The following is a 27,829-nucleotide window of genomic DNA, read 5'->3' on the forward strand; positions in this document are numbered from 1 at the left end:
AAGCGTTCGGAGGTGAAAAGACGTGTTTTTGTAAGTGTAGTCCCAGGCAGCACAGCACATTGGTCCAATATTGTTTATACGTTGGCAAACGATGGCCCAATGGTGGCCCATACAAACCACTATAAAACCAATGTTGGCAAGCCAGCCTACAAGGATGCCAATAATGGTCCATCTTTGCCAGCCAACATACAATATTGGTCGTGCCATTCTTTGAGGTTGGCAACAACGGCCCATGGTTGCCGATGTACATACGATATTGGCAGAACCAGGCCGTATGGATGGCAATATTGGACCAGCTTATCCGTTGGTAAAACAATATTGGTTAAGTAATGGCAGTAGATCGGATATATTGTCCAGTCAATCTGACTGGTTAAACAATATTGGACGGCCAATGCTACGCGCCGGACAATATTGTCTAGACTTACACGTTGTCGCTCCAATGTCTTAAACACTGGCAAGCATATGCATGATATATCGGCAAGAATGTTTTTTCCCCCTTTTACCATCACTGAGTGAAGGTTAGCCCGAATCGAGCCACCACCTGCGCATGCACGCTGTTATGAAAATCACTTTGTCCGGCATCCAGCGCACCTCAAAGAACATTTCTGGTCACTTATCACATTGCTTTATTCTACAAATATTCTACAAAAGCCCCGCGTTACACGGCGGCGAAGGCATCACGCCGTCCAACTGGGAGGCTGCATGCTTTTACTAGCCCCGGACTCGAGAACAGCTATGGGCCGTCCAACGGGCCCGCGACGCAAAAGAGACTTGGTATTTCTGTTCCGACGTGGGAGCGGCCCGGTCGAGTCCTAATCCGAAACGTGCTCTGAACCCATTCCTTATTACGTATAACAACGCGATTGTAGATGACGACCCCGCATTTCTGAAAGCCAGTGGCCGTTTCGGCCGTCCGCGAGTGCCGTTTTCGCTCCTTTGCATCGCATATTTGCGGCGCTTCGCGCTCGGCGCGTTCCGAGGTTCGTCCGAATGAATCCGGTTGCGGCCAAATATGACCGAATTAACGAGAGTTTGGTGCCATTAAACAATAAACATGCTTGGCGGGACCAGAGAACACGTCCTAATTGTCTGATTTTCCGAATTAATGAGTGTGTAATTAACGAGCTTTTACTGTATAAATATGGCAAAAACAGTCCATTGTTGTCAGTCAACCAACAAAACTGGAAATTCCATTCTATAAGAAAGGGAACAATGGCGCACACAGGGTCTTGATTTTTAAGTTGGCATTTAGTGTGGCACAAAATATACCCTAAACAGTTGGACAAAATTTGTTTTAGAGATGTTGAGCAATGTAAAATAAGTACCAAGTTTTCAAGTGAGTTTCGCGCTGCTGGAAATACATCTATGAGAAAGGAAAACAACACAACATCTCACATTGCAATGCTTGTTAAAAGTTAATTGTGTGATACAGCCAGCGTACACAACGCAACTGTATAAAAATAAACCCTGCCTTTACATTGATTGAATATAGCGTTGATGAGTTAATGGAGTAGAATAGAATTCTAGTCTGCTTCGCCGCGCACCGAAATTTTTCTGACGGCTTTATTAGCGGCGAACAATCAAAACATTTCATGTCACTTCAACCACACCATGTATTTTTTTGTTTGCTACACGACTGGTTGGATTACAGGATTGTAACTTCTTTGTGCGCGTGCTACAGCGACGTGCTGTCCAAGACTACGGTATCGCCCGCGGAATCTCCAAATGAGCGATGAGTTATGTTTGCACTCTCAACGCTTCACGCAACCAGACGTGTTCACTTCGAACAAATGTTCTCGGTGATCGGGAGGCCGGAGAAGCAGCGCGAGGCCATGTTTTGCTCAGGAATTTTACGTCCTCTCCTCCCGGCAGTGGGGTTGCGCGGGGGTGGCTGGTCATAAAACACTTGTCACTTGACGGCTGCTCCGCCCACGACGGTTCAAACGTGGCTCCGGGCTTTCAATGCCTTTGAAAACGAGGAGGGTGGGGTTGAGATGTCGGGAGACGATGGCATCTTGGAAGGTGCGCACTCGTTTCGGACCCTTCTGTCTGGCGGCTATTTTTTGTCAGTCAGTGGCGGCTACTTTCCCTCGTTCGGGCTCCCGGCATCGGCGGGCGCGCGCCCCTCAGTATTCAGTCAAGAGTCATCGGGAAAAAACGGAGTCGGATATCGAGACAGGATGCCGCGATTCCATGGATACGGAGATTCGACGACGATGCCACAGTGAGAAGGCAGCTGTCCTGTTCTTCATCGGACTTTATTGTTTTGACTTTTGAAGAGCGATCCGCAGATGAGCGCCGATGTGTCCTGACAAATCGCAAACTTTCCGCCGGATTTTTGTGTTCGTATCGCGTTCAGTAAGTCGTTTCTTTCCTTAGTCGCATGTTTCTTTCCGTGTTTTTCGTACGTGAAATATGTGCTGCGTTTATTAACGTCTACATTACCGCGTACTTTCTCTAAAATTGTTACTTTGTGAATACCCATGTGGTGGGCTTTGCTGTGCGCGTCGAAGCAGGTTAGTTAAGTCCTCGCCCTTAGCGATGTTTCAGCATTTGCGTTTGTTGCTTTGTTCTTTTATCGCGTTGTCGTGCGCCAGCTAAATACCCGTTTTTGATTTGCCCTTCGCCGCTCGTTTCGCGCAAAGAAATGATGGATCTGTAACACACAAATTTTCATTAGTTTTGAAGTTGTTGCAGTCTTTCAAGCTCTTGCCGCAGTTACCTTTCAATTAACAAATACGCAATGAACTTTCCGGTAGTTCAAGATGGTTATGGATTTCATCTGTATCGAATGTCTGTTCACATGTAGATGTTCATTTATTTCATTTTGCATTAGGCTTCGCTTTTCACTCACTTCCTTTTGAACCTTCGGTGAACTGACAACTTAAATAAGCGCTAACAGGGAGGCTGTGCGTGTTTGTGAGTGGTCCTGTTTCCGCGATTTCTAACATAAGAGCGTTATTCAAGGTAATTAGTGTAGGTTCTGTGCAAGCGGTCAGCAGAACAAAGCTCGTAATGCGAAGTTATTTTCAATACTTGAAATGTGTATACATGCAGAATAAACTTGTGTGTACTCTCAGCTTTTGTACGCTGATTATCCCTGCTGCTTGCCTAAAAGCAAAAGCGTGGGCAACATGCATTTATTTACGTGCACAAAAATCTACCTCACGTTAAACTACAGATTCAGTGGAAAATGTCGTAAAGATATTGACATAGCTAACGAAAAGGCTGGCAAGAACCAGCGTTAAACGCTGGAAATGAAGGAACGATGGTGCAGCCAACGATAAAGGCTGGTAAAAAATATTGGAGCTGCCAATATTTATACAATGTTGACGATACGTACGACGGACAATGTTGGATACAGCCATCCTTGCCATTATTGGCGATATGTTGGACGGACAATGTTGGCTACAGCCATCCTTGCCATTATTGGAAAATCAATGGCATCCAATATTGGACCAATGCACATTTAGGTGTAGCAAACCCCCAAAAGCCAACGCAGGACCAATATTTCTGCCAATGTTAACCAACATTGTTCCGAGATTGGTCGAATGCCGGCGTGCTGCCTGTAGTTATGTGCACATCGTGCGCTTAACAGGAACGCCTACTGCACTGGAGTTTAAAGGGTAACTAATCCTCTGACGTTACGACAGCACTCACGTTAGAGCAAAGAAGTCAGTATTATCGAAACGAAGTGTGCTTTACGGTGCAATGATATAAATATAATTCGCTAGTGTAGTCCTACAGAGATTCATTTAGACAAAGCCATCTGAAAAGTGCAGTTCTTTTGCGATAAATGTCAAAGAAGGCACGCTTGCGCAACTGTCAATGTTTCTCTTAAAGAAGTAAGCCTCAGGAACTTCCCTTTGCACTTTCTTGTCTCCAGGGTCGAGCAACGCTTCATTATAGCTTGCCGAATCATAGGAATAATAATGAAATGTTCGTCAAACTGCTACAGAAGCGGAGCTAACTCTGGAACCACAATTGTCGTTAACCCGAAATGACGCTAACCCGCAAAGGGTCTTCGCGATGAATTGTAACTGCGTGTGTACTCCAAATGATCACCCAGGGAGCACCGGTGGCACTGGAAACGCCAACCACCATGCAGTAATATAATGGCGTTTCAATCGTTGAGAACAGCGCGCTGTCCAACGTCGTCATCTTGATTTCAGCATGCGCTATTTGTTAGAACCATGTGTGTTCACATCCCGACCAATGTTTGCCATTAAAAAGCCTAAATATAATGGGAAGTCGGCGAGTTGTGTACTCATTTCTTGAAGAAACGAGCGCTTAAAAACCAAGGCAAAAAGAGAGAGAGAAGAGACGCAGTGCTGCACACATGGGCGTCCGGAGGAGGGTGCAAGGGGGGGGGGGGTACGGAGGGGGGTGCCCGGAATTTTCGGACAACATTTTCCTATGCAGTAGCAACAAGCTACGCTGCTTGATTAGCAGACTCAGGTCCCGTATATTCGTGTGAAACGCCCCTCAGGAGTGCGGGCCAACTTTTCACGGTACACATCGTGACTAATCTTCCGGGTCACGTCACGGCAGCGAAAGAAAGGCTGGTTGGCGCTCTCGGTACCCCCCCCCCCCACGGATGCACCCCCTTGCAAAAAGTTCGGCGGACGCCCTTGGCTTCACACACAACTGAAGGCTTATTTTGTAAAAAAACGTGAACTTATATGCCCGAACCGTGCATGCCAAAGTAGGTAAACTTTAGAAGAAAGATTTTAAACTCATGTGTCTATCGATAAACTCCTTTTCTACAACATCACAGAGGGTTCATTAACGCCAGAGTTCCTACACTTACAGAAAGAAAAATATCAAAAGCTTATACATAGTTCTCGTATGAACTGGTCGTAATGATTAATGAGCAAACAAAAAGACAGGACAATAAAAAAAACGCCAGGCCTGCGCTGAAGCCGCAGCACACTCACAGCGAAAGCTGGAAGAGCGGCGTTTCTAGAGCCCGTTTTAAGCTCTCTTGGGGCGACAATACAAGTACAGTAGAAAGGTACCCACTACGCCATAAATCACAATTTTACTGAAGTTGCGAAGCACCTACTAAGCCATTATTCGTCATTCTGCGGAGAAGCGAGGCACCAGCTACACGTCTGTAAGGCATTATGTGCACTTTGTTGACGCGACGACTGATGGCGATGAAGAATTATGGCTCAGCCCTTTGTAATGGGTTGGGAGCTTTAAACGGCCCACCAGTTATGTAACTTCCATTGGGTTAATCACGGTCACTATTTCCTTCTCCCGTCATGCTGTATACCATACGTTGACGTGGGAGAGAGACGGCGGGGGGGGGGGGGCGAAGAACTTCACTGAGACCCCGAGGAAATGGATCATGCGCTTATGGGCTTCCTTGGCAAAAATACAAGTTCACTTGCGAGGAACCCACTACGCTATAAATCATTGTAATTTTACTGAGACCCCGAGGAAGTGGATCATGCGCTTATGGGCTCCCTTGGCAACTAATACAAGTGCACTTGCGAGGAACCCACTACGCTCTAAATCATTGTAATTTTTTAGAAGTAGGGCAGCAGGCACTGTGCCATTTTTCGTCATTCTACGGAAAGCATTGGTACCTGCTAAATGCATGTAAGGCATTATGCGCACTTTGTTGATGCTTTGCCTGATGACGATGAAGAATTATGGCAGAGCCCTTTGTAATGGGTTGGAAGCATTCAACAACCTACTCGTTTCGCAATTCGCATTGTGTGATGCCTGGTTACAGAATTCGCGTTGTGCGACGCTTGGTGCTTATTTTACTATCCAACCACGCTAAATTGCATATGCCAGTGTGGTTCCTTCCCGACATGAAGGTTGTATAGGACCTCTTTGCAAAGCAGTTTCAAGCACCGGCATGGCTCAGAGGTTGAATACTGGGCTCCCAGCAGAGGGCCCAGGTTCGAACCTCGTTCCATCCTTGAAAGTTTTTCTTATTTCCTTTTCTTTCTTATTTCGAGCGATACTGGTTACGGACACCGGCGGCGGCGGCGGCGACGGACAACTACGGCGCCGAAAACGGCCGGTGAAATGATCTCATAACAGCTTTCGCTGTAAAAAGAAAAGAAAACGAATTCTGAAGTTGACCTCGATTGACAGGCGCGGTTTATGCACATATCTTCATGTTCTTTCCAATAAACATTCTGTTAAGAGTGTAGTGCTGTGTGTCTTGCCTGTCTATTTTACAGCGAAAGCTGTTATGAGATCATTTCACCGGCCGTTTTTGGCGCCGTAGTTGTCCGCCGCCGCCGCCGCCGGTGTCCGTAACCAGTATCGCTCGAAATAAGAAAAAAAAACGAAATAGAAAAAAATTCCAGAATGAAACGAGGTTCGAACCTGGGCCCTCTGCGTGGGAGCCCAGTATTCAACCTCTGAGCCATGCCGGTGCTTGAAACTGCTCAGCAAAAAGGTCCTATACAGGCTTCATGTCGGGAAGGAACCACATTAGCATATGCAATATAGCGTGGTAGAAGAGTAAAATAAGCACCAAGCGTCACACAACGCGAATTCTGTAACCAGGCGTCATACAATGCGAGTTGCGCAACGAGTAGGTTGTTGAATGCTTCCAACCCATTACAAAGGGATCTGCCATAATTCTTCGTCGTCATCAGGCATAGCATAAACAAAGTGCGCATAATGCCTTACATGCGTTTAGCAGGTACCACGGCTCTCCGTAGAATGACGAAAAATGGCACAGTGCCTGCTGCCCTACTTCTCAAAAATTACAATGATTTATAGCCTAGTGGGTTCCTCGCAAGTGCACTTGTATTGTTTGCCAAGGAAGCCCATAAGCGCATGATCCATTTACTCGGGGTCTCAGTAAAATTACAATGATTTAGAGCGTAGTGGTTCCTCGCAAGTGCACTTGTATTGGTTGCCAAGGAAGCCCATAAGCGCATGATCCATTTCCTCGGAGTCTCAGGAAGATTAGAATGATTTATGGCGTAGTGGGTTCTTCGCAAGTGCACTTGCAATGGTTGCCAAGGAAGCCCATAAGCGCATGATCCATTTCCTCGGGGTCTCAGTAAAGTTCTTCGCCTTCCCCCCCCACCGTCTCTCTCCCACGTCAACGTATGTTAACAGCATGACGGGAGAGGGAAATAGCGACCGGGCGTCACCCAATGCAAATTACATAACTGGTGGGCCGTTTAAAACTTCCAACCCATTACAAAGGGCTGAGCCATAATTCTTTATCGTCATCAGTTGCAGCGTCAACAAAGTGCACATAATGCCTTACAGACGTGTAGCTGATGCCTCGCTTCTCCGCAGAATGACGAATAGTGGCTTAGTAGGTGCTTCCCAACTTCACAAAAATTGTGATTTATGGTGTAGTGGGTACCTTTCTAGTGTTCTTGTATTGTAGCCCCAAGAGAGCTTACAATGGGATCTAGAAACGGCGCTCTTCCAGCTTTCGCTGTGACTGTGCTGCGGTTTCCGCGCAGGCCTGGCGTTTTTTCACAGCGCACAGATACAATAGGCTCTCGATTAGACGTCGAATTGCCAAATATGAAACGGATCAAAAGAAAACCAATAATAGAAAAAAAACATGGATGATCCCTCTGTCATAGGAATCGGTATAACACGAAAGTAAAACGTGTCTTTACAGACGTACTTGAGCGTTTCTTTTGCATTGGTTCGCCCCTAGGGCGAAGGAATGAATGCCATAGCAACAAGTTGTAATGTCACGCGAAGAACGGCAAGCAGCTGGAAACTTGCAACGCGCTGCTCAAGTAGAAAGGACGCACGAAACGAACATACACAGGATGTCTAACTGTCACAGCTCGACAGTTTAAGCGCGCTGGTCAAATACAAAGGAGGACGCACGAAACGAACGCACAAGTATACACAGGATGAGCGCGATCGGTCACAGTTGTAACTTATTTGTTTGTGAGCAGCGCGGCCCTTTCGTAAAAGCGGCCGCTGCAGTGAGCGAAGTGACCTTCGTGCTCTCTCAAACTTCAACGCAATCTTGCGGTGAGAGCGCAAGACGTACAAGATAAGCGCGCGCGCATGAGCAACGACGCCCTGTAGACGCCACACTCATCTCAACGCTTGGGGCGACGACCTTTAAAGCGCGCCCTTCGAGCCCTTCGTGCCATCTCGCTAGTAATAACGAAAACACTCTGATGTACCACCAATCACCAATTGTGGCAGCAACCTTGATGCGATTCGCTGCCCCTATAAACATGAGTCGTCTTGCCCAATCACTAGCTCCAACCACATTCGTTGTTCAAAAATTTTTTTATGAGCTGTACTGTCATGAGTAAAGGGGCACGGGGCGCGCGCCGGAGAGCGCAAGGCGTCGATGGTGTGCGGGGAATGGAAAAGTACCCGATGGTGTGCACCCCCGCCACGTCGACGCAAGCCATTGGCCAGAGAAAGGCGTGTGCCACGCGACCCGAGCTGAGGTGAGAGACCACAGAAGAAGAGTTGGTCATTGTTCGGTGGAGTTGTCGAGGAGCAAGGTGGTGCAGGCCAGCGTCGCGTCCGCGACGGGAACAGCAGGGCTGAGTTTTGGAGGCAGCGTTGTGCATGCCCCGGGAGGGTGGCCGTCGACCTCGGGGTCTACCGAGCGAGGCATCCCGGGCTTGCGGCAGCATCATCACGCAGTTCTCGTGGCACCTGCGGCACTACCACAGCTCGGCAAGACGACGGCGACCCACCGACAATCACCGGAGAGCCACGTCGACAGGTAGAGCCCGTGGCACTGAGGAGAGGCCGACAGTTAGGCCTAACTGGGAGAGACCGGTGTACTCGACAGAGAACGAGGCATCGGCGAGGGAGACGATCAGCGAGGCGTCTGATCAACGACGGCGGCCCGGAGACGTCGGCAGGAGCTGCGACGACGGGACTGGGCGTCGACTTGGACCACGAACCGAGTCAGCGGACTCCACGAACGGAGTAAGAACGTTCCAAGTGTAGCGCGACAGGTCGTGAGCGCGACTGAGAGGCCATAGTGGCCAGGCGCTCGAGTAGAGAGATTATAGAGAGGAGCTAGACATAGCTTGAATGTTGTGTAAGGCTGGTGAGTGCGCCTTAACTTTGCATTTCTGCACTTGTTACTTTTTATTGCAAATCTTGAGTGCGTGTGAGTTTGGTTTGCCGTGGTGTGTGCGATAAAGTTTTGTTTGCAGTGCCACCACGGCGTCTCCCGAGTCTCTCTCTCTCTCTCACTCTCCCAACTTCATTCCGACATTGCAAGTGCTCCCGAAATACGTGACATGTACATCTCGTTACATTCAATGCAAACATCAACTCTACCAAATGCTACAATGACAACGATAGTGGGTGCAATACTTAAGCTGCAGTGTCATAAGGAGGTCACCGGCTATTCAACCCTTTTAATATAGCAGATCCATAAAGACTACAAACCTTGAGGCAGGCACAACAAAAAGAAGAAGCATAAGAAAATTGAAAGAGGCTAACTTTAATAAACGAGATATGAATTAGTTATCCCCATTTTAAGTATACAATGTCGTTTTTCAACTACCTCCTTTGCTGTTAAACAGATCATGCTGCTAAAGGGATCATACCTGTAGTGAAGTGATAACTTGCAGGAGGAAATTTCGTGCTGCTGAGATCGTGCATTAAACTTTGTGCACGATACGCATTAGGCGAATGTCAGAGAGGTGGAGCAAATGTAATGGATAGCAAATACCAAAAAAGAACAGCTCTGAGTAACTATCGGAAGGATAAGGAACGAAGTAAGGAGGGAAGCATATTATGATAAGCTAGTGCTATGTTTGAAGCGAGGTCATCTTGCCTTAGAACATGCAGTCATAAATGAGATCCAGTAAGTGGGCGTCACATTCACTGTTTGTGAGAGAGATATGGAAATGACGGACCACCTTTTAAATAAATGTAAAAATGTCCACTTATGTACGTATTTGGATCTAGCTCTCATGAAGCCCTAGGTTTAGAGACAGCTTGATAAAGATGAACACCTCCGTAAGAGAAGTCAGCAAAGGACAGATGGAGGATTGGTAGTGGAAAAGCAGGGAGAACAGCCAAAAACAAACTTGCACAAAAACAAGGTCCTTATGTACAATCCCGAAAGATAAGCTACCAATTTATAAGTTTTTTTTAAGGAAAGAAGTTTAATTCAGGTAAGAAAGGCATTAAGCCAATTCAAAAATTGAGCTTGGCCACTTGCATGTCATTGCTTCGCTTTAAAGGGAACACCCATAGCAGTCCATCCCTCTACAGATGTGAAAACTGTGTCATGCAAGGTAACTTATACAAAGTTATTGCTTTGAGCATTAGTGCAAAATATTTCAGGAGAGCATCTAGCTGGGCTGGTTAGTACATGATTAAGACGGAAACAAAGAGTGCTGGCACGGGATGGAAAAAAAAAACTAGACGAGGGCGACAGCACCCTCGTCTGTTGTCCTTTCTTCGTCCTGTGTCCAGTGCTGTTTGTTCCCGTTTTAATGCAAAATATATCTTTCTTTAATCTGAAGGTGGCAGTGTTTCATGACTAAAATAGTTCACTAACTTGCATTTCAAGTGACATTTTTTCAGCCATAAGCAAAAATATTGCAAAATGCTGATGTTCTAATGTTAACATTTATCAAGAGAAAGACCAATTCCTTCGTATGGAATACCCACAGTTCATTGTCTAAAGTTCATTGCCTTTTTATTTTGTGCTGTTCCCTAATCATTTTCCTTAACACGGTTGTATAGATGTTGTTGCTTGATCTTGTGTTTTATATGTTATGCTCCTGTTTTTGCTTAGCAAGATCATTTTATGTGTAACTTATTATTGTAGCCCACTTTACAACACTGCTTACAGGTGTCAGCAGTATTGTCAAGTAATAAATAAATAAGCAAATAGATATCCACTTTCTCATAAAACTACTATGAAAACAACACAAAAACAGAAATGTTACACGCAAACTGTAACAGAGCCAGAAAAAATAGCTTTTTGACCCATATTGCAGCTTAACTTTTGCTATGTAGCATTCCAAGCAGAAATATCCCCAAGACATTATTGTGTGGTATACTGTGCTGGCAATTTATTTTCCATTTAAAAAAATATACTGCTTGGTTGTAAGCAAGAAAAAATTTACTGAAGTGAATAAACAATAGCCTTCACAAAGAGTGTCCTTCCTTGACCTTCGCTGCACAGCACATTTGCACAGGATTCACGCGGGTGCCCCTGTGCTCATATAGTGCAAGTCCAAATGTTGCTGACTTAAGCAATACTTCTGTCTGAAATGCCATGCGAGAACAGTGATGTGTTGTTGCAGTGAAGGCAAAGCTCCAAAAAACTTCAGACAGCCTTGTTATTTTTCATTTGTAAAATAATTTTTCGCTTGAAGCAGAAATTACATGTTAAAACCTTTCTGTATAAATTATCGCAAGCCGAAAGCCACACTATGATGTGTAGGCGATATTTTTACTTGGAATATTACACCGTGAAAAAGAACCCGCAATATGGGTTAAAACGTTATTTTTTTCCAAGTGTGAATTTTGAAGACTTTTCTATCGAATACCGTTAATAAATCGTTATCGACTTGAACTTTATAAGGAACATGACGGCGACGGCAAAACCCCCATTGAGTGTCCATATAATTGGTATCACAATGAAAATATTAAAGAAAAAACATGCAGAGCACTCGTACTTGAGCGCTCCCCAGGCTTTTCATCAAGACATCGCTTCTAAAGAAAAAAGTAGACTGGTAAATAGTCGGAGAGTGTGTCCCTGGCTAATGTCACACTCTCCATACCTTAAAGAAAGCAATATCTCCGTGGTATACACGTCCCTCTCCTTCCTATTTCCAAATAATGACAGGCATCTGTAAGTTTACGGCTGTCTTCTTCGTGCTTCTAAGGGACAGTTTTTGCAGTGCAGGCCTTAATTGTTTCGAGCACTCTATTTCCTGAGATCTTGGCCTTCACCTAAGACACCGGGGCGGGGTATTCCTGCATGTTGCCATAGAAGAGTGTCATTGGTCAGTACAGCGCAGGCGTCGCGAACCAAGATAAACGCTGACGGCGCCGTTATTGTCTTCACATGGCACCGCGACATGTGAAGCCAGCCGCAGTGCACCGGCCAGCCAGGAATTTGCAAGACCTTCGACCGAGCGGCCAACAATGGCGTGAAGAAAATAAAAATGGCGTTCGAAGGAGTTACTCGCTGAGAACTACTGAGTTTCGGCTCTTCACAGAACTGATGTGCTTGCTTATTGCTTTGGGCACACGTTCGCCCTTTAATAAAAGTATATATAGGAAATCTTTGTGGCGAACACTGTTACAATATTGAATGTCGCAGTGTGAAATAACGTTACTTCCTTATTTTTTGTTTGTTGTTGCTTTCGCTTCTATATATTTTATCCAGTGTCAATATATTTTATGCCACAATTAGTTGTTTAGACTTCGGTCTTTCATTTTAAAAGCATTGGTCGCTGTTAGACAACACGCAATCTCGAGCGATGAACAGTGTTGTTGCATCTATCTGGACCACACGTGGAATCCCTAAGGACCTATTACGAAGCATTTGATTTGGGTCTGCATGGTGAGACGCGCAAAGTTCAGCAAGGAGAGATAATTGATGTCTTACATCAGTGAGTGATGTAGATTACTTTCGAGCTGCCCGCGACACTACATCAGTCATCGAGAAGTTGTTGCCTGCCTATTGCACCGGTTATGTATATGGCTCCCGGTAGCAAGCCCTCGATCCTCATCGATATAACCCTGTTCCCTTGTCACCTGTAAACTACGGATGAAAGCGCCTTTCCTTCTTAATAAATCTCATCCTCGGTTCCGAGTTCTGTAATACAAATCCTGTTAGTTCTGATACTATTATGACTCTGTCGTCTTCGTAGCACCGTTGACACCATTTATGTCGCCTTTACAAGCACTCAACTTATGCCTCGATCTTGTGGTACGCTTCTATGCTCGCTTAATGGTGCCAGTTCGTGCGCATCGCAGGTAACATCGAGTGCCCCCCAGGGGTCGGTACTAGGACCACCTTATTTCTGATATACGTCAATGACATAACTCAAGGCATTGAATCCCATATAGGGTTCCCAGGCAGCACAGCACATTGGTCCAATATTGTTTATACGTTGGCAAACGATGGCCCAATGATGGCCCATACAAACCACTATAAAACCAATGTTGGCAAGCCAGCCTACAAGGATGCCAATAATGGTCCATCTTTGCCAGCCAACATACAATATTGGTCGTGCCATTCTTTGAGGTTGGCAACAACGGTCCATGGTTGCCGATGTACATACAATATTGGCAGAACCAGGCCGTATGGATGGCAATATTGGGCCAGCTTATCCGTTGGTAAAACAATATTGGTTAAGTAATGGCAGTAGATCGGATATATTGTCCAGTCAATCTGACTGGTTAAACAATATTGGACGGCCAATGCTACGCGCCGGACAATATTGTTCAGACTTACACGTTGTCGCTCCAATGTCTTAAACACTGGCAAGCATATGCATGATATATCGGCAAGAATTGTTTTTTTCCCTTTTACCATCACTGAGTGAAGGTTAGCCCGAATCGAGCCACCACCTGCGCATGCACGCTAATATGAAAATCACTTTGTCCGGCATCCAGCGCACCTCAAAGAAGATTTCTGGTCACTTATCACATTGCTTTATTCTACAAATATTCTACAAAAGCCCCGCGTTACACGGCGGCGAAGGCATCACGCCGTCCAACTGGGAGGCTGCATGTTTTTACTAGCCCCGGACTCGAGAACAGCTATGGGCCGTCCAACGGGCCCGCGACGCAAAAGAGACTTGGTATTTCTGTTCCGACGTGGGAGCGGCCCGGTCGAGTCCTAATCCGAAACGTGCTCTGAACCCATTCCTTATTACGTATAACAACGCGATTGTAGATGACGACCCCGCATTTCTGATAGCCAGCGGCCGTTTCGGCCGTCCGCGAGTGCGGTTTTCGCTCCTTTGCATCGCATATTTGCGGCGCTTCGCGCTCGGCGCGTTCCGAGGTTCGTCCGAATTAACCCGGTTGCGCCCCAATATGACCGAATTAACGAGAGTTCGGTGCCATTAAACAATAAACATGCTTGGCGGGACCAGAGAACACGTTGTAATTGTCTGATTTTCCGAAATAATGATTGTGGAATTAACGAGCTTTTACTGTATAAATATGGCAAAAACAGTCCATTGCTGTCAGTCAACAAACAAAACTGGAAATTCCATTCTATAAGAAAGGGGAACATTGGCGCACACAGGGTCTTGATTTTAAGTTGGCATTTAGTGTGGCACAAAATATATCAAACAGTTGGACAAAATTTGTTTTAGAGATGTTGAGCAACGTAAAATAAGTACCAAGTTTTCAAGTGAGTTTCGCGCTGCTGGAAATACATCTATGAGAAAGGAAACACAACACAACATCTCACTTTGCAATGCTTGTTAAAAGTTAATTGTGTGATACAGCCAGCGTACACAACGCAACTGTATAAAAAAACCCTGCCTTTACATTGATTGAAGATATAGAATTCTAGTCTGCTTCGCAATGGGCCTCTGCGCTGGTGCGCCTTTAGCGCACGCGCACCGAATTTTTCTGACGGCTTATAGCGGCGATCAATCAAAACATTTCATGTCACTTCAACCACACCACATATTTTTGTGTTTGCTAGACGACTGGTTGGATTACAGGATTGTAACTTCTTTGTGTGCGTGCTACAACGACGTGCTGTCCAAGACTACAGTATCGCCCGCGGAATCTCCAGATGAGCGATGAGTTATTGTCAACGCTTCACGCAGCCAGACGTGTTCATTTCGAACAAATGTTCTCGGTGATCGGGAGGCCGGAGAAGCAGCGCGACGCCATGTTTTGCGCAGGAATTTTACATCCTCTCCTCCCAGCAGTTGCGCGGGGGTGGCTGGTCATAAAACACTTGTCACTTGACGGCTGCTCCGCCCACGACGGTTCAAACGTGACTCCGGGCTTTCAATGCCTTTAGAAAACAAGAGGGTGGGGGGGGGGGTGAGGAGATCGCGGGAGACGACGGCACCTCGGAAGATGCGTACGCGTTTCGGCCCCTTCAGGCCGGCGGCTATTCTTCGTCAGTCAGTGGTGGTTACTTTCCCTCGTTCGGGTTCCAAGCATCGGCGGGCGCCGCGCGCGCGCCCCTCAGTATTCAGTCAAGAGTCATCGGGAAAAAACGAAGTCGGATATTGAGACAGGATGCCTCGATTCTATGGATACGGAGATTCGACGACGATGCCACAGTGAGAAGGCAGCTGTCCTGTTCTTCATCCGACTTGATTGTTTTGACTTTTGAAGAGCGATCCGCAGATGAGCGCCGATGTGTCCTGACAAATCGCAAACTTTCCGCCGGATTTTTGTGTACGTATCGCGTTCAGTAAGTCGTTTCGTTCCTTAGTCGCATGTTACTTTCCGTGTTTTCGTACGTGAAATATGTGCTGCGTTTATTACGTATACATTACCGCGTACTTCTCTAAAATTGTTACTTTGTGAATACCCATGTGGTGGGCTTTGCTGTGCGCGTCGAAGCAGGTTAGTTAAGTCCTCGCCCTTAGCGATGTTTCAGCATTTGCGTTTGTTGTTTTGGTCTTTTATCGCGTTGTCGTGCGCCAGCTAAATATCTGTTTTTGATTTGCCCTTCGCCGCTCGTTTCGCGCAAAGAAATGATGGATCTGTAACACACAAATTTTCATTAGTTTTGAAGTTGTTGCAGTCTTTCAAGCTCTTGCCGCAGTTACCTTTTAATTAACAAATAGGCTATGAACATTCCGGTAGTTCAAGATGGTTATAGATTTCATCTGTGTCGAATGTCTGTTCGCATGTAGATGTTCATTTATTTCATTTTGCATTACGCTTCGCTTTTCACTCATTTCCTTTTGAACCTTCGGTGAACTGACAACTTAAATAAGCGCTAACAGGGAGGCTGTGTGTGTTTGTGAGTGGTCCCGTTTCCGTGATTTCTAATATAAGAGCGTTATTCAAGGTAATTAGTGTAGGTTCTGTGCAAGCGGTCAGCAGAACAAAGCGTGAAATGCGAAATTATTTTCAATACTTGCAGTATCTTTGCCATATGCATACATGCAGAATAAAGTTGTGTGTACTCTCAGCTTTCTACGCTGATTATCCCTGCTGCTTGCCAAAAAGCAAAAGCGTGGGCAACATGCATTTATTTACGTGCACAAAAATCTACCTCATGTTAAACTACACATTCAGTGAAAAATGTCGTAAAGATGTTGACATAGCCAAAAAAAAAAAAGGCTGGCAAGAACCAGTGTGAAACGCTGAAAAAGAAAGAACGATGGTGCAGCCAACGATAAAGGCTGGCAAAAAACATTGGAGCTGCCAATGTTTATATGGCGATACGTACGGCGGACAATGTTGGCTACAGCCATCCTTGCCATTATTGGCGATATGTTGGACGGACAATGTTGGCTCCAGCCATCCTTGCCATTATTGGAAAATCATTGGCATCCAATATTGGACCAATGCACATTTAGGTGTAGCAAACCCCCAAAAGCCAACGCAGGACCAATATTTCTGCCAATGTTTACCAACATTGTTCCGAGATTGGTCCAATGCCGGCGTGCTGCCTGGGTTGTTCGCTGACAACTGGGTCTTGTATAGGGAATTTACGGATTCGCGGGACAAAGTGTTCATTCAGAGAGACTTGGCCAAAATCAGTGATTGGTGTACACGATGGCACATGCAGCTAAACTTGAATAAGACACTTTACATAGAGTTTACTCGTAAGAAATTACAGTCTCAAACCTCGCACACATTTAACAATGTCAATATGAGTAAGCTTAATGAATACAAATGCTTAGGAGTGTACTTATCGTCTTACTTAAATTGGCAGCGACGTGTTGAGTATGTAACAGGCGAGGCCGGGAAAGCGCTTGGGTTCATTCGCCGTAACGCAAAGAACTTTAATATGTCAACTAAAGAATTGCTTTATAAAACATATGTGCGTTCCGTACTTGACTGTGCGTGTGTCGTTCGGGACCCGTCAACAGTGCGCGACACAGAATAAACTTGAAAGGGTGCAGAACTTGGCTATTTGATTTGTTCGTGGACGTTATGACAGAAAGTTCAGTCCTACGCGCGGGAAAGAATTATTGCGATGGGATACACTAGATTGTCTAAGACGCAGACTTCGCTTCAAGGTTTTTCACGACATCTTTCATTCAAAAGTTGGCATTGATAGGCATCTTTACATAAAGGCACCTAACTACTACTCCCATAGGGTTGACCACGAGAATAAGGTTCTGGAATTTCCCTGCAAAGCACACTCATTTTGCAGGTCTTTTTTCCCTAGGACAATACGGGTGTGGAATCAATTAGACAAGTCTGTCGCAACTATAGCGCCCAATGACATATTTTCTTGCACTGCTAAAATAATTCTTCTTGTATTAGAGTTACTGTTCACTCATGTTACTGCAAGTGATGACTGCTATATGCTTGTACTTGTAATTTCCTGTATTTTTCATTATTGTTCATATAATTATGCTTTTATCACTATAATACATTTCATTGTTAAATTAATTGTATGTATGCTTGTGTACTTGCAATATTGTTTCTTTACTTTTTGTTTGCACAATGATTCACTATGGTGCTCTTTAGTGTACACTATTGATCTTCTTGTATATGTATTTATTTATGTTCCCTTGATTCTGCCAGAGATTGCTACCAACTGTGTGCTTTGAATTTTTCTTTGCTTTTTCCCCTCCACTGTAATGCCATGTGGCGCTATGGGTATACAATAAATAAATAAATAAATAAATAAATAAATAAATAAATAAATAAATAAATTAATACGTGTAAGGGAGCGTCGCTAAGAGTCTATATCCAGAATCCGTTATTCTATCAAATTACGAGGACCAAACTCACGACATCTTCGACAATTTAATGTTTCATGATTTTGCGCTGTCTTTGTACGGAAACACATAACGCCGGTTTATTTATTAAGAATTTGTCCTAACTGGTGGCTGAATAGCGTAAAATTAACAGCGAAAGGCGAACTATTATAAACGAGGAAAACAGCGAATATGATTTATGACCATGATGAGTGTGCAAAACTGGTACGTGCCCTCTGTTGAAGATCCGTAAAGAATTGGGCTTTTAAAACAAGATAATGACTTTAAGTTGTCACACTTTAGGAGACAAAATATAAAGTAAGAGTAATCTGACTGGCATTAACCGAGGAAGAATTGAAATAAAATGTATAGCATGCAATGACAGTGGTTGAGTATCTGACACATCTGAAGAGGCAAGGACAATTGTTCTTGCCTCTTCACATGTCGCAGATACTCAACCACTATCAGCTGAATGTTAACAGTCAGCTGAAATCGCTTAGCTTATTTAGTTATTCTCGTCTCTGATGATACGACTGCCTCGTGCACTGCATTTGGGCTGACTACGCGAAGGGCGAGTGCTTAATGTGGACTAGTGTTTCGCGAGCATAGAAGCGTACCACAAGATCGAGGCATAAGTTGAGTGCTTGTAAAGGCGACATAAATGGTGTCAACGGTGCTACGAAGACGACAGAGTCTTAATAGTATCAGAACTAACAGGATTTGTATTACAGAACTCGGAACCGAGGATGAGATTTATTAAGAAGGAAAGGCGCTTTCACCCGTAGTTTACAGGTGACAAGGGAACAGGGTTATATCGATGAGGGTCGAGGGCTTGCTACCGGGAGCCAGATACATAACCGGTGCAATAGGCTGGCAACAACTTCTCGATGACTGATGTAGTGTCGCGGGCCGCTCGAAAGTAATCTACATCACTCACTGATGTAAGACATTAATTATCTCTCCTTGCTGAACTTTGCGCGTCTCATCATGCAGACCCAAATCAAATGCTTCGTAATAGGTCCTTAGGGATTCCACGTCTGGTCCAGATAGATGCAACAACACTGTTCATCGCTCGAGATTGCGTGCTGTCTAACAGCGACCAATGCTTTTAAAATGAAAACCAAGTCTAAACAACTAATTGTAGCATAAAATATATTGACACTGGATAAAATATATAGAAGCGAAAGCAACAACAAACAAAAATAAGGAAGTAACGTTATTTCACACTGCGACATTCAATATTGTAACAATGTTCGCCACAAAGATTTCCTATATATACTTTTATTAAAGGGCGAACGTGTGCCCAAAGCAATAAGCAAGCACATCAGTTCTGTGAAGAGCCGAAACTCAGTAGTTCTCACGAGTAACTCCTTCGAATACCATTTTTCTTTTCTTCACGCCATTGTTGGCCGCTCGGTCGAAGGTCTTGCAAATTCCTGGCTGGCCGGTGCACTGCGGCTGGCTTCACATGTCGCGGTGCCATGTGAAGACAATAACGGCGCCGTCAGCGTTTATCTTGGTTCGCGACGCCTGCGCTGTACTGACCAATGACACTCTTCTATGGCAACATGCAGGAATACCCCGCCCCGGTGTCTTAGGTGAAGGCCAAGATCTCAGGAAATAGAGTGCTCGAAACAATTAAGGCCTGCACTGCAAAAACTGTCCTTTAGAAGCACGAAGAAGACAGCCGTAAAACTTACAGATGCCTGTCATTATTTGGAAATAGGAAGGAGAGGGACGTGTATACCACGGAGATATTGCTTTCTTTTAAGGTATGGAGAGTGTGACATTAGCCAGGGACACACTCTCCGACTATTTACCAGTCTACCTTTTTCTTTAGAAGCGATGTCTTGATGAAAAGCCTGGGGAGCGTAGAAGTACGAGTGCTCTGCGTGGTTTTTCTTTAATATTTTCATTGTGATAGCAATTATATGGACACTCGATGGGTTTTTGCCGTCGCCGTCATGTTCCTTATAAAGTTCGAGTCGATAACGATTTATTAACGGTATTCGATAGAAAAGTCTTCAAAATTCACACTTGGAAAAAAATAACGTTTTAACCCATATTGCGGGTTCTTTTTCACGGTGTAATATTCCAAGTAAAAATATCGCCTACACATCATAGTGTGCTTTCGGCTTGCGATAATTTATACAGAAAGGTTTTAACATGTAATTTCTGCTTCAAGCGAAAAATTATTTTACAAATGAAAAATAACAAGGCTGTCTGAAGTTTTTTGGAGCTTTGCCATCACTGCAACAACACATCACTGTTCTTGCATGGCATTTCAGACAGAAGTATTGCTTAAGTCAGCAACATTTGGACTTTGACTATATGAGCACAGGGGCACCCGCGTGAATCCTGTGCAAATGTGCTGTGCAGCGAAGGTCAAGGAAGGACACTCTTTGTGAAGGCTATTGATTATTCACTTCAGTAAATTTTTTTCTTGCTTACAACCAAGCAGTATATTTTTTTAAATGGAAAATAAATTGCCAGCACAGTATACCACACAATAATGTCTTGGGGATATTTCTGCTTGGAATGCTACATAGCAAAAGTTAAGCTGCAATATGGGTCAAAAAGCTATTTCTTCTGGCTCTGTTACAGTTTGGGTGTAACGTTTCTGTTTTTGTTTTGTTTTCACAGTAGTTTTATGAGAAAGTGGATATCTATTTACTTATTTATTTATTACTTGACAATACTGATGACACCTGTAAGCAGTATTGCAAAGTGGGTTACAATGATAAGTTACACATAAATTTATCTTGCTAAGCAAAAACAGGAACATATAAAACACAAGATCAAGCAACAACATCTATACTACCGTGTTAAGGAAAATGATTAGGGAACAGCACAAAATAAAAAGGCAATGAACTTTAGACAATGAACTGTGGGTATTCCATACGAAGGAATTGGTCTTTCTCTTGATAAATGTTAACATTAGAACATCAGCATTTTGCAATATTTTTGCTTATGGCTGAAAAAATGTAACTTGAAATGCAAGTTAGTGAACTATTTTAGTCATGAAACACTGCCACCTTCAGATTAAAGAAAGATATATTTTGCATTAAAACGGGAACAAACAGCACTGGATACGGGACGAAGAAAGGACAACAGACGAGGGTGCTGTCGCCCTCGTCTAGTTTTTTTTTTCCATCCCGTGCCCAGCACTCTTTGTTTCCGTCTTAATCATGTACTAACCAGCCCAGCTAGATGCTCTCCTGAAATATTTTGCACTAACTGCTCAAAGCAATAACTTTGTATAAGTTACCTTGCATGACACAGTTTCACATCTGTAGAGGGATGGACGCTATGGGTGTTCCCTTTAAAGCGAAGCAATGACATGCAAGTGGCCAAGCTCAATTTTTGAATTGGCTTAATGCCTTTCTTACCTGAATTAAACTTCTTTCCTTAAAAAAACTTATAAATTGGTAGCTTATCTTTGGGGATTGTACATAAGGACCTTGTTTTTGTGCAAGTTTGTTTTTGGCTGTTCTCCCTGCTTTTCCACTACCAATCCTCCATCTGTCCTTTACTGACTTCTCTTACGGAGGTGTTCATCTTTATCAAGCTGTCTCTAAACCTAGGGCTTCATGAGAGCTAGATCCAAATACGGACATAAGTGGACATTTTTACATTTATTTAAAAGGTGGTCCGTCATTTCCATATCTCTCTCACAAACAGTGAATGTGACGCCCACTTACTGGATCTCATTTTATGACTGCATATTCTAAGGCAAGATGACCTCGCTTCAAACATAGCACTAGCTTATCATAATATGCTTCCCTCCTTACTTCGTTCTTATCCTTCCGATAGTTACTCAGAGCTGTTCTTTTTTGGCATCTGCTATCCATTACATTTGCTCCACCTCTCTGACATTCGCCTAATGCGTATCGTGCACAATGTTTAATGCACGATCTCAGCAGCACGAAATTTCCTCCTGCAAGTTATCACTTCACTACAGGTATGATCCCTTTAGCAGCATGATCTGTTTAACAGCAAAGGAGGTAGTTGAAAAACGACATTGTATACTTAAAATGGGGATAACTAATTCATATCTCGTTTATTAAAGTTAGCCTCTTTCAATTTTCTTATGCTTCTTCTTTTTGTTGTGCCTGCCTCAAGGTTTGTAGTCTTTATGGATCTGCTATATTAAAAGGGTTGAATAGCCGGTGACCTCCTTATGACACTGCAGCTTAAGTATTGCACCCACTATCGTTGTCATTGTAGCATTTGGTAGAGTTGATGTTTGCATTGAATGTAACGAGATGTACATGTCACGTATTTCGGGAGCACTTGCAATGTCGGAATGAAGTTCGGAGAGTGAGAGAGAGAGAGAGACTCGGGAGACGCCGTGGTGGCACTGCAAACAAAACTTTATCGCACACACCACGGCAAACCAAACTCACACGCACTCAAGATTTGCAATAAAAAGTAACAAGTGCAGAAATGCAAAGTTAAGGCGCACTCACCAGCCTTACACAACATTCAAGCTATGTCTAGCTCCTCTCTATAATCTCTCTACTCGAGCGCCGGGCCACTATGGCCTCTCGGTCGCGCTCACGACCTGTCGCGCTACACTTGGAACGTTCTTACTCCGTTCGTGGAGTCCGCTGACTCGGTTCGTGGTCCAAGTCGACGCCCAGTCCCGTCGTCGCAGCTCCTGCCGACGTCTCCGGGCCGCCGTCGTTGATCAGACGCCTCGCTGATCGTCTCCCTCGCCGATGCCTCGTTCTCTGTCGAGTACACCGGTCTCTCCCAGTTAGGCCTAACTGTCGGCCTCTCCTCAGTGCCACGGGCTCTACCTGTCGACGTGGCTCTCCGGTGATTGTCGGTGGGTCGCCGTCGTCTTGCCGAGCTGTGGTAGTGCCGCAGGTGCCACGAGAACTGCGTGATGATGCTGCCGCAAGCCCGGGATGCCTCGCTCGGTAGACCCCGAGGTCGACGGCCATCCTCCCGGGGCATGCACAACGCTGCCTCCAGAACTCAGCCCTGCTGTTCCCGTCGCGGACGCGACGCTGGCCTGCACCACCTTGCTCCTCGACAACTCCACCGAACAATGACCAACTCTTCTTCTGTGGTCTCTCACCTCAGCTCGGGTCGCGTGGCACACGCCTTTCTCTGGCCAATGGCTTGCGTCGACGTGGCGGGGGTGCACACCATCGGGTACTTTTCCATTCCCTGCACACCATCGACGCCTTGCGCTCTCCGGCGCGCGCCCCGTGCCCCTTTACTCATGACAGTACAGCTCATAAAAAAATTTTTGAACAACGAATGTGGTTGGAGCTAGTGATTGGGCAAGACGACTCATGTTTATAGGGGCAGCGAATCGCATCAAGGTTGCTGCCACAATTGGTGATTGGTGGTACATCAGAGTGTTTTCCTTATTACTAGCGAGATGGCACGAAGGGCTCGAAGGGCGCGCTTTAAAGGTCGTCGCCCCAAGCGTTGAGATGAGTGTGGCGTCTACAGGGCGTCGTTGCTCATGCGCGCGCGCTTATCTTGTACGTCTTGCGCTCTCACCGCAAGATTGCGTTGAAGTTTGAGAGAGCACGAAGGTCACTTCGCTCACTGCAGCGGCCGCTTTTACGAAAGGGCCGCGCTGCTCACAAACAAATAAGTTACAACTGTGACCGATCGCGCTCATCCTGTGTATACTTGTGCGTTCGTTTCGTGCGTCCTCCTTTGTATTTGACCAGCGCGCTTAAACTGTCGAGCTGTGACAGTTAGACATCCTGTGTATGTTCGTTTCGTGCGTCCTTTCTACTTGAGCAGCGCGTTGCAAGTTTCCAGCTGCTTGCCGTTCTTCGCGTGACATTACAACTTGTTGCTATGGCATTCATTCCTTCGCCCTAGGGGCGAACCAATGCAAAAGAAACGCTCAAGTACGTCTGTAAAGACACGTTTTACTTTCGTGTTATACCGATTCCTATGACAGAGGGATCATCCATGTTTTTTTTCTATTATTGGTTTTCTTTTGATCCGTTTCATATTTGGCAATTCGACGTCTAATCGAGAGCCTATTGTATCTGTGCGCTGTGAAAAAACGCCAGGCCTGCGCGGAAACCGCAGCACAGTCACAGCGAAAGCTGGAAGAGCGCCGTTTCTAGATCCCATTGTAAGCTCTCTTGGGGCTACAATACAAGAACACTAGAAAGGTACCCACTACACCATAAATCACAATTTTTGTGAAGTTGGGAAGCACCTACTAAGCCACTATTCGTCATTCTGCGGAGAAGCGAGGCATCAGCTACACGTCTGTAAGGCATTATGTGCACTTTGTTGACGCTGCAACTGATGACGATAAAAAATTATGGCTCAGCCCTTTGTAATGGGTTGGAAGTTTTAAACGGCCCACCAGTTATGTAATTTGCATTGGGTGACGCCCGGTCGCTATTTCCCTCTCCCGTCATGCTGTTAACATACGTTGACGTGGGAGAGAGACGGTGGGGGGGGGAGGCGAAGAACTTTACTGAGACCCCGAGGAAATGGATCATGCGCTTATGGGCTTCCTTGGCAACCATTGCAAGTGCACTTGCGAAGAACCCACTACGCCATAAATCATTCTAATCTTCCTGAGACTCCGAGGAAATGGATCATGCGCTTATGGGCTTCCTTGGCAACCAATACAAGTGCACTTGCGAGGAACCCACTACGCTCTAAATCATTGTAATTTTACTGAGACCCCGAGTAAATGGATCATGCGCTTATGGGCTTCCTTGGCAAACAATACAAGTGCACTTGCGAGGAACCCACTAGGCTATAAATCATTGTAATTTTTGAGAAGTAGGGCAGCAGGCACTGTGCCATTTTTCGTCATTCTACGGAGAGCCGTGGTACCTGCTAAACGCATGTAAGGCATTATGCGCACTTTGTTTATGCTATGCCTGATGACGACGAAGAATTATGGCAGATCCCTTTGTAATGGGTTGGAAGCATTCAACAACCTACTCGTTGCGCAGCTCGCATTGTATGACGCCTGGTTACAGAATTCGCGTTGTGTGACGCTTGGTGCTTATTTTACTCTTCTACCACGCTATATTGCATATGCTAATGTGGTTCCTTCCCGACATGAAGCCTGTATAGGACCTTTTTGCTGAGCAGTTTCAAGCACCGGCATGGCTCAGAGGTTGAATACTGGGCTCCCACGCAGAGGGCCCAGGTTCGAACCTCGTTTCATTCTGGAATTTTTTTCTTATTTCGTTTTTTTTTCTTATTTCGAGCGATACTGGTTACGGACACCGGCGGCGGCGGCGGCGGACAACTACGGCGCCAAAAACGGCCGGTGAAATGATCTCATAACAGCTTTCGCTGTAAAATAGACAGGCAAGACACACAGCGCTACACTCTTAACAGAATGTTTATTGGAAAGAACATGAAGATATGTGCATAAACCGCGCCTGTCAATCGAGGTCAACTTCAGAATTCGTTTTCTTTTCTTTTTACAGCGAAAGCTGTTATGAGATCATTTCACCGGCCGTTTTCGGCGCCGTAGTTGTCCGTCGCCGCCGCCGCCGCCGGTGTCCGTAACCAGTATCGCTCGAAATAAGAAAGAAAAGGAAATAAGAAAAACTTTCAAGGATGGAACGAGGTTCGAACCTGGGTCCTCTGCTGGGAGCCCAGTATTCAACCTCTGAGCCATGCCGGTGCTTGAAACTGCTTTGCAAAGAGGTCCTATACAACCTTCATGTCGGGAAGGAACCACACTGGCATATGCAATATAGCGTGGTTGGATAGTAAAATAAGCACCAAGCGTCGCACAACGCGAATTCTGTAACCAGGCATCACACAATGCGAATTGCGCAACGAGTAGGTTGTTGAATGCTTCCAACCCATTACAAAGGGCTCTGCCATAATTCTTCATCGTCATCAGGCAAAGCATCAACAAAGTGCGCATAATGCCTTACATGCATTTAGCAGGTACCAATGCTTTCCGTAGAATGACGAAAAATGGCACAGTGCCTGCTGCCCTACTTCTAAAAAATTACAATGATTTATAGCGTAGTGAGTTCCTCGCAAGTGCACTTGTATTAGTTGCCAAGGGAGCCCATAAGCGCATGATCCACTTCCTCGGGGTCTCAGTAAAATTACAATGATTTATAGCGTAGTGGGTTCCTCGCAAGTGAACTTGTATTTTTGCCAAGGAAGCCCATAAGCGCATGATCCATTTCCTCGGGGTCACAGTGAAGTTCTTCGCCCCCCCCCCGCCGTCTCTCTCCCACGTCAACGTATGGTATACAGCATGACGGGAGAAGGAAATAGTGACCGTGATTAACCCAATGGAAGTTACATAACTGGTGGGCCGTTTAAAGCTCCCAACCCATTACAAAGGGCTGAGCCATAATTCTTCATCGCCATCAGTCGTCGCGTCAACAAAGTGCACATAATGCCTTACAGACGTGTAGCTGGTGCCTCGCTTCTCCGCAGAATGACGAATAATGGCTTAGTAGGTGCTTCGCAACTTCAGTAAAATTGTGATTTATGGCGTAGTGGGTACCTTTCTACTGTACTTGTATTGTCGCCCCAAGAGAGCTTAAAACGGGCTCTAGAAACGCCGCTGTTCCAGCTTTCGCTGTGACTGTGCTGCGGCTTCAGCGCAGGTCTGGCGTTTTTTTTATTGTCCTGTCTTCTTGTTTGCTCATTAATCATTACGACCAGTTCATACGAGAACTATGTATAAGCTTTTGATATTTTTCTTTCTGTAAGTGTAGGAACTCTGGCGTTAATGAACCCTCTGTGATGTTGTAGAAAAGGAGTTTATCGATAGACACATGAGTTTAAAATCTTTCTTCTAAAGTTTACCTACTTTGGCATGCACGGTTCGGGCATATAAGTTCACGTTTTTTTACAAAATAAGCCTTCAGTTGTGTGTGCAGCCAAGGGCGTCCGCCGAACTTTTTGCAAGGGGGTGCATCCGTGGAGGGGGGGGGGTACCGAGAGCGCCAGCCAGCCTTTCTTTCGCTGCCGCGACGTGACCCGGAAGATTAGTCATGATGTGTACCGTGAAACGTTGGCCCGCAATCCTGAGGGGCGTTTCACACGAATATGCGGGACCTGAGTCTGCTAATCAAGCAGCGTAGCTTGTTGCTACTGCCTAGGAAAATGTTGTCCGAAAATTCCGGGCACCCCTCTCCGTACACCCCCCCCCCTTGCACCCTCCTCCGGACGCCCATGTGTGCAGCACTGCGTCTCTTCTCTCTCTCTTTTTGCCTTGGTTTTTAAGCGCTCGTTTCTTCAAGAAATGAGTTCACAACTCGCCGACTTCCCATTATATTTAGGCTTTTTTAATGGCAAACATTGGTCGGGATGTGAACACACATGGTTCTAACAAATAGCGCATGCTGAAATCAAGATGACGACGTTGGACAGCGCGTTGTTCTCAACGATTGAAATGCCATTATATTACTGCATGGTGTTTGGCGTTTCCAGTGCTACCGGTGCTCCCTGGGTGATCAATTGGAGTACACACGCAGTTACAATTCATCGCGAAGACCCTTTGCGGGTTAGCGTCATTTCGGGTTAACGACAATTGTGGTTCCAGAGTTAGCTCCGCTTCTGTAGCAGTTTGACGAACATTTCATTATTATTCCTATGATTCGGCAAGCTATAATGAAGCGTTGCTCGACCCTAGAGACAAGAAAGTGCAAAGGGAAGTTCCTGAGGCTTACTTCTTTAAGAGAAACATTGACAGTTGCGCAAGCGTGCCTTCTTTCACGTTTATCGCAAAAGAACTGCACTTTTCAGATGGCTTTGTCTAAATGAATCTCTGTAGGAATACACTAGCGAATTATATTTATATCATTGCACCGTAAAGCACATTTCGTTTCGATAATACTGACTTCCTTGCTCTAACGTGAGTGCTGTCGTAACGTCAGAGGATTAGTTACCCTTTAAACTCCAGTGCAGTAGGCGTTCCTGTTAAGCGCACGATGTGCACATTACTACAGGCAGCACGCCGGCATTCGACCAATCTCGCAACAATGTTGGTT

General features: G+C 45.3%; 1 protein-coding gene across 1 annotated transcript in view; it reads left to right on the forward strand.

The window, feature by feature from the left end:
- The window catches only part of LOC119382087 (calmodulin-A-like), a 42,678-nt gene that overhangs the window by 5,181 nt on the left and 9,668 nt on the right, over window positions 1–27,829 (forward strand). The window lies entirely within an intron of this gene.

The sequence above is a fragment of the Rhipicephalus sanguineus genome, chromosome 2 (assembly GCF_013339695.2).
Source record: "Rhipicephalus sanguineus isolate Rsan-2018 chromosome 2, BIME_Rsan_1.4, whole genome shotgun sequence".
NCBI classification, from domain to species: Eukaryota; Metazoa; Arthropoda; class Arachnida; order Ixodida; family Ixodidae; genus Rhipicephalus; species Rhipicephalus sanguineus.